The following is an 8,762-nucleotide window of genomic DNA, read 5'->3' as shown; positions in this document are numbered from 1 at the left end:
TGCTGCCCTCTAATAGGGAAGAGAAGGATAGACCATTTCTGGAAGTTAACCTGGTTCTAAGATACCTGTGGATCCAAGATCGCTCATCAGTATATGGTTCTCCTCCACTGTTTCTGGGTCCCCTTCTTTTCTAAAGCTTGAACCTCCACACAGCACGCACACCGGCCACATGGTTGGTAATTCAACCTGGTTACTCTGCAGATGAAGTCTTGCTCTGAGCTTTTTTTTTCTCCGTCCTGAAGGAACCGAGACTCTCTGCATGGTACCTGGGATACCCTTTGTTTCAGACTTCACTTCCAACCCTTCTGTGTTCTCTATAGTTTGTTTCTTGTCACATTGCTTACCATAGTTTTCTGATTCCACTGGCCTTATCCTTACTGTTATCCTAATATCCCTCAAAAGGCCAATATTTCCTTTGGCCTCTTCGTTCCCTTCTGCTAGCATATTACTCCAATTTTACCAATAGCAAAGGTTCTATTTATAGCCAGTTTTGCACTTTATTGTCTTTCCACCTCAGGCCTTGAGCGCATATTTGTACAGCGGCTGCAGCCTCTCCTTCCAAGCGTGCTCCTTGGTCTTCGGTTTCTCTTCATGATTGACCAGTGGTGTATAGCTCTTGTTGTAGTATTTCCTGAGGCTTTCTTGAGTCTGGTTAAGACAGTGAGGACACTGGCAATGGATTTGCAGGTGACTGCTATTTTGGAGAGTTTGGACATAGTGCCACCTGTTACCTTGGTAACACGAAGCTGGTACTGTTCCATCTTCCAATGGTCTGGTTGTTTTAGCAGTTCCTCCTTCCAGGCACGCAGATCCTGAGTCATGGTCTTGGTCGTGGCTGCATTGCCAAGATTTTGTTGAGAACGCACTTCCACCTAACACTGTGGCTTATTGTGTTCCACCTCCCACCAGCTATGCTGTGAGTGAGCCTGGTCCGTAATCCACTCTTACCATCTGTGCCTCCAGACCTTTCAACTTCTCCAGACTGAGACTGGAGACGGAGTTTATCACACAGAGGATATCCCTGAGATCATTCTCTGTGAAGGAGGGAATGAAGCCGATTAGGTAAAGGAAGATAAGCTACAAGGTGACCCTCCTAACAGTCATAGCTAACCCCACAGAGAGTCCATGAGAAATCTCCCACACCGAGCAGTATAACAAGCCTTTATAGCCTTTAAACAGACGCTGGATGGAGGTCATCCAAAAAGTGCAAAAGCAAAAAATTCCTTAAACTAGTTGTGTGTTGTTCTTATTTGTGAGTTAATTAAAACAAACTGATTTTATTTCTTTAAAAGTGCAAGGCCTTCTTTGTCCCCAGGCAATCTCGGACATGGCCAAACCCCTGATGCCTGCTGTTTGTCCAATGATATGCATAATCCTTCCTCGTCAGGGGGTCTAGACTGTATAGTAATGTAAGTGACATATTTAATGCGCAGGAACATTTCAGGCTTCTAAAACTATTCAGAGTCCTCTTTGGCTTTACTTATGAAATATTGACTAGGATCTTCTTTGATCTTTTTGAAATATGTTTTCGTTACCCTTAAGCAGCACGACAGAGTGAGTTAACATGTATTAGACTTTTTCTACTATATATAGAAATATGGGATAAATTATCACTCAGAGTCAATGCCCTACCAAAGCCGTAGTTGAAAGCAGCCAATGGTGTGGAGCATAGGAGTGTTTGGTACGCAAGCCGTGATTCTGACTCACAATGGGAGCAGGAGCTGTGATGGCCATACAAAACCAGAAGCCAGAATTTATCCTTTCGTAAAGTGCTCAAAGATTAGGAGTTGTGTCAATAGTCCAAGAAAATGAAAATTTGACGTATCGTTTCTCAACCCATTCTCTGACACTAAACCATGCAAAGATACTAGAAAAAAAAAAAAAAACTAAAGACCAATATCCCTCACTCATGAGCACAAAAAAATTATAGCAACTCTAACCTGGCTATGTACAAAATGAGCAAAATACCATGACCAAATGAACAATAATATAGACTTATAATAGGGTTACATATTTGCAATTAATCAATGTAATTAGCATATTACTAAAAAATCCTATTATCATTTTTGTAGATATATAAAAAGCTTCTGAGCAAAGCTTTGTCATCCATGACAAGAATTGTCAGCAAGCACTGAACAGAAACAAATTTTCTCAAACTCATAAAGCCAATGTAGAAAAACTTAGTTAATATGCAATGATAGTATAATCTCAGAACATTTTTTAAAAGAAAAACATCTGTACTACCACATAAGAAAAATCAGTAAGTCACGTAGATTGGAAAGGAAGATGAAAAACTGTTTGCCTGTGCTGACACAATTGCCTGCACAGAAAATCAATAGAATTGGCAGCGGAATAAAGTCACATGGCAAGGTTCATATATAAAAGGTCTTAAAGCCAAATTCAATTATATTTATACACTTAACGAAAATAATTGGGAATTGAAATTATATTTTAAAAATAGCATTTACAATAGTATCAAAATAGCAACGAATTTAACAAAACATGTGCAACGTACTTAATGTGAACCATTAAGCACTGATCAAATTTAACATCTAAAGCCATGGAAAAATATACCACGTACATAAATCTTTAGGCGCAATACTGCTGTCAAGTCTCTCTAAATTATTTTTACCGATTTAGCATAACCAAGTAAAAATTCCAGTGAAGACTTTTTGTACAAATAAATCTCAGTACCCTTGGTTGTAGAAGATTAAAGGTAACTACTAAAAGAACATTTGTAATTTCCAAATCAATAGAAATGATAAGTGAAACATTAAAACAAATCTCAACTCCAAAGAAGTTTGGAAAAGAGACCCCACAAGGGAAATAATGCTTAAAAGAGTCGATACAAACTTAAACAGTTAAAGTAAATTTGAATATACTGGCAGTCCAAGAAAGATCTATAGATTCAACTTAATTGTTCAAAGTCAATAGTTCTCATATTGGGTTTGAAAAAGCAAACCCCAGCAATTTAATTTTTCAAGGAATTATTAAAACATGACCACAAAGAATGTTTGAAAGTGGAGGAGGAGACAAAACAACTGTAAATCAGACTATGATGGAAATAATCATAGCCGCAAAACTTGATTCTTTTCTAAATAAAAAATGCTATGTAAATAAACCAGTAATATAAACTATAGTTATATTAACACAATACTCATTTCAGGTTAACATGTGTGACTGTTATTGAGTTATAATGAAATTTACTCAGGGAAATATGACAATAGTGCTTTCTGTTACTCCGAGTAATTTCCTAGGGGGACAGAATCATCCACTTTGCATATGTGTCTACCAGCTGTGTGCGGAAGCAGAGCTTGATAGACCCAGAATGAGGAACTGGAGAGAGGCAGACGACAGTGGCAGGTGGAACGGCCTCGCCATATGTTCAATGCATGGGGTTCAGTGACATGCATTCAATCTTGCGGGCAGTGTCAGAGGTGAACACTTTCTGAGCATAAAGGGAACATTTAGAACTGAGCCCCAACATAAATCCCAACAAATGTAAGAGATTAACTGAGCCCATCTTCACTTTACTGAGATAAAGTTAGAAATAAAATATTAATTAAAAACTGATTTCCTGCTGAACAGCAATGGCACACACCTTTAATTCCAGCACTCAGAAGGCAGAGGCAGGCAGAGCTCTGATGTCAAGATCAGCCTGGTCTACAGAGTGAGTTCCAGGACAGTCAGGGTTACCCAGAAAAATCTTGCCTTGAAAAACCAATATAATAATAATGATAATAATAATAAGAAGAAAATAAAATCTGATTTCCTAAAGTCTAAGAGAAATATGAGACACTCGGAAATTATTATATTTCTCAAGGTTTTGTGTATACGTATGAAATTTATTTCTCCATCACCGATTAAATTGCTTTGGATAAAAATTAAGTCCAGAATTTCAGCTTCCCTGTTGTTTATTCATTCTTTTAAAAGATGAAATTATAGGTAAAGGCACGCCAAAATTTTATCAAATGTTCTGCTTCAGCTGGATAATACTTCTACCACATGTCTACATGATTAAAATATTTCAGTGCTATTACATCAGTTTAGTAATCTGTATTAAGAAAATATTTAAAAATAAACTATTTCTCACATGGCCAGTCCGGCCAAGCTGTCTGCGCCGTGCTGCTCAGACATGGCCTCTGTCTCTTGAACTTCTCTTTGTCTGATCTCCGTTCCCCACGGGTTCTCCTTCTGTACCCCATACCCGCTGATGCCTCAACATCGTCTTTCAAGGTGTCTCAGTGCATTCCCCTTAGTATTCCTTATATATTCTTCAAATAACTCTCCCTACTTTTTCAATAATTGTTATGGGAGAGTGTATTCTAAAGTTTGTATCTCGTATTTTATTGGTTTGCCATAATTTTTGCCACTTTCAGTCAATTTTTATACCAATACCAAAGCCTGTCATTTTCTTTTCAGCAGAGAATTTTGGGGTACCTTATAAATTTTGGGGGGTACTTTTGTACTTATTTAATGTCATGTGTATGCATGCCTGAGTGAACATATGTGCACCACTTGCGTGCAAGGGTCCATGGAGGCTAGAAGACAGAATTAGATCCCCTGGAACTGAGTTACAGACAGTTGTGAGCCACTGATGTGGGTGCTGGGAACCAAACCTCAGTCCTCTGCAAGATCACCAAGTGCTCCTAACCCCTAAGCTCTCTCTCCAGCCCCACTAGGATCCCCCTCCTTATTATGTTTTGTCATTCTAAGGACACATTACCCCATAGGATATATGAGATATACTTTTGCTAGTTTTTATTAGATAGTTTCAGGTTCAGTTTTGCTTTTTTTTTTTTTTAAATCCTGTCTCCACTATTTTAAGGGTCTTTTAAAAATAAATGCTCAGCTTCTCTTTGCTCTAGTTTTGTCTATAAAATGGCAGTAATATTAGTACCTATTTCACAAGATTACCTTAAGAGTTTAATTAGTGAAGACTTTGCAAATGCTGAGGCCAGTCTACAGTCAGAGCTTAATAAGAATTAGCTGCTATTAAAGCAATTTGCTCTTAAAATTTGATTTATGACTCTCTTGATTTCTTTTGTGAATCTTTTGCCAAATACATTCCTGCAGGACTTTTTATGGCATCATCTGTCCCCTGCTTTCTGGTTCACAGTCCAGGAAACTGAACTACTTTTTGACACCATTGGCAAGGCTGTCTGCTTACTTTGCACAGTCGGAATGAGACAAGAGCAGAGTTTTTGGGTTTTTTTCGAAATCTGTTCCTAAATTGTTCCTTCTACCCAGCATCTCAACCAAGAGAAATTGGTAGAAATTCTTCTCACACCTTCTCTGACTTTCTCTAGCTCTCTCTATAATGAACTGGCAGACATGGGTGGGCTCAAGTTACAGCGTTCTCAGCCAAGGTGGCTTCCAGCATCCTCAGAGCAGCAAGTCATCAGCCAACATGGCCCCCAAGTTTTGGGCAAGTGCCAGCTGCTTCTGACATGATAACACGTGGGAAGCTCTAGTGTTGCCGTCTTCAAAATCAAACCAAATAAAGGTCCCTGTTACTCATCTATTTTCCTCCCTCCCTCCTTTAAAACAATTCCTAAATGTTTCTTCTACTCTTCCAAGGACAGCATCATCTCCTCTAGTGTAGGCCCAAGTTTCCAAAGTCCTCTGGCCTCCTTCAGAGTGAGGCCATCCTGTATCTGTAAAGCACAGATTTAAGGACAGTCTATGTGTCTAGCTGGTTGGCAACTGCCTGACTGGCTGACCCTGGTGTCTCCCTCTCTTCCTCCCCCAACCTAGACTCTTCCTCCAACTTATTCTCTCTGCCCACGAACCCTGCCTATCTCTCTACTGTCTAGCTATTGGCTGTTCAGCTTTTTATTAGACCAATCAGGTGCCTTAGGCAGGCAAGGTGAAACAGCAACACTTCTTTGCATAATTCAACAAATGCAACATAAACAAATGCAACACACACATTTACATAGCTAAGGTACTCTTCCCAACACCTGTCCTTGCCACCCTCCTAGGTCCGCCTTTCCTGCAGCTGTTAGGTTGCTGCTCCACTGCATATTGTCAACACTCATGCAGCCACTACATAGTCTACTAGAGCTTGTAGGTTCCTTCCTTGCCTCTTGGAAATGCATTTAATCTGTTGTGGCCACACCATCCTGTGTTTAACTGCCATGAAATCAGTTATCAAAAGGTGAATTAAGGAAGTAGCATCAGTGAAAATGGCTAAATAGAAAACCATGGAAGCTTGTATTTCCTCAAAAGCAGCAAACAGACTGGTGAATGGTACCAAAACCAATTGCGTTGAGATTCTGGAAATGAATCAAAGGTATGTCACAGCCAATTGACCATTTAGAGAAAGACAAAGAAGATTCTCAATCTTGACAACAGAGGTGCGTGGTGTTTTCATTTATCCCCAATATCATGTCGCAACTTGGTGACATCATTGGTTCAAACCCCCGGTACAGGTTTCTAATATTTAAGAGAAGATCACAGAACAATTCTTGGACTTGAAGACTTGTTATTTGCTTTGATATTGTGGAGGTTTGAACATATTTGGTTTCCATAAGTGTAGTAGGAGCTGTGGGCTGTGTTCCTGCCACCCCAGCTCATGGCTGCCTAGCTAGCTTATGCCCCGAAATAATTACACGGAAACTGTATTCTTTTAGACACTGCTTGACCCATTTCTATTCATGTGTGTAGCACCCCAAGGAGCGCTTACCGGGAAGATTCTAGCCTACGTCCATCCTGGGTCAGAGCTTCATCGCATCTGCTCTGGAGAGGAGAGCATGGCGTCTGTCTCTCAGAGGAGCTGCCCTGCATCTGAGCTCACTTCCTCTTCCTCCCAGCATTCTATTCTGTTTACTCCACCCACCTATGTTTTAACCTATGAGGGCCAAGCAGTTTCTTTATTTTTAACCAATGACCTTCCTCCATCACATAAGATCATAGGGAGTGGCACTATTAGGAAGTGTGACCTTCTTGGAGGAAGTGTGGTCTTGTTGGAGGAGGCTTGAGGACGCTGTGCCTTTAATCTAGACCTTGAGGCTTGAGAGAACAACTTTAATCTGGGCCACACCTTCTGTGGAAAGTGTGTCACTGTGGGGCGGGCTTTGAGGTCTTGTTCTCAAGCTTGACTCAGTGTGACAGTCAGACCACTGCTGTTGCCTGCAGGATGTAGGACTCTCAACTCCAGCACCACATCTGCCCACATACCGCCATGCTCCCATCATGATGTCATGAACCTCTGAAACCGTAAGGGAGTCGCCCTCAATTAAATGTTTCCTTTGCCGTGTCCTGGTGTCTCTTCACAGCAACAGCAAAGCTTGCCTTTCTGTCACCAAGAAAGGAATTCTGTGGCTCCTGAGGTGGCATTTGTTCAATGCATTGCTAAGCAAATATATTAACCACTATTGCCCAGTGCAAGAGATAACAGTGACAGATGAAAAATCTGGAGAAGAAATGCTAGCGACTGATAACTCTGTAAACTTCCACATTCCAGCCCTGGGTAAGTGTTCAGAAGAAACCTGAGCCATTCTCTCCTCTGCTTCATGTCAGTTCTGTTGTCAGCAAGGAGTGAACCCTGAGACAGAGTTAACTGCCCAGCTAAGTGGGAAAGACGTGGCCCCTACAGGGTAGTTAAGACCCTCCCCTAGATTGACCATGTGATTTTCTCCTGCGCCCTTCTCCTGCCTTGATTTCTGGGGGCTGGAGGGTCACCTGGGAGCTGCTTTGCCCAGAGGGAACCTGGTCTTTGACTTTTTAAACTCAGCTTGATCTGGCTTACTGCATCATTGGTGAAGGAACCTATTATCAGAATACAGAAAACCTGTTAGGATGGACATTGTGCTTGTCTAAGGCAAGTCTTGTGGGGGAGGGAGAGGGAAAAGAATCCCTAATGATAATTTTCTACAAATGGATATACAAATTGAATGATACTCCTAACAAAAATTTTAAAATTTTTCTGTAGAAAAACTGGCCTTGCACTCCCAGAGATCCGCCTTCTCTGTCCGCTCTGGGATCCAAGGTGCACACCACGGTCCCTGGCTTCTTACAGGTGAAAGCAATCGAAGCACAGATGCTTTTCTAGTTTTAGAGCTGATCCCAAGTTTACAGCAATGGCGGGAAGGTGGGGTTGGCACCAGCTCAGACAGAGGAACCAAGAAGCAAGAGTTCAGGAGCAAACTCGTGTACCCATGCTCAGTGACTTGACAAGAGTGGCCAGACCGTGCAATGAGGGCCGAATCCATTTCCTCAGCAAATGCTGATGAGTCAATTAGATATTCACTAGCAAAAGAACGAAATCACATCGCTACCTCCCATCTTATACAAATACTAACTCAAAATGAGTCGAAGACCTGCTTGGAAGACTAAAACAGCAACGTTCTTAGAAATCAACTCAGGGCAACTCTAGCTAATCCTTGGATTTGGCAATAGATTTTTATTTTAGGTATGAAACCAAATACAATCAACAAATAGAAAAATGAATAAATCAGACTCCACCAAATGAAAAAGTTTTGCACACACAGCCCCCAAAACCAAGAATGTGGAAAACATGATAGAACGCATCGAAATATTTTCAAACCACGTACCTTACAGAAGTCAGTTTTTCAGATACATGAGCGCATGTTAACATCTGTGAGACGAATAACCAAAGCACACTGACAAATGACTCAAATAGACACTTTCCCAAAGAAGACATAAAATGATAATGAAGCCCTTGACAAGATGCTCAGAATCCTCAGTCAATAAGGACATATAACACAAACACAGTAGGACAATACGCTCCGCCTACT

General features: G+C 40.8%; 1 pseudogene; it reads right to left on the bottom strand.

Annotated features, from left to right (window-relative positions):
* Positions 1-513: 513 nt before the first annotated feature.
* On the bottom strand, positions 514-821 carry LOC130887150 (60S ribosomal protein L35-like; annotated as a pseudogene).
* Positions 822-8,762: the final 7,941 nt, after the last annotated feature.

Source organism: Chionomys nivalis, chromosome 15 (assembly GCF_950005125.1).
Source record: "Chionomys nivalis chromosome 15, mChiNiv1.1, whole genome shotgun sequence".
NCBI lineage: Eukaryota > Metazoa > Chordata > Mammalia > Rodentia > Cricetidae > Chionomys > Chionomys nivalis.
This window is presented reverse-complemented; position numbering and strand designations above follow the sequence as displayed.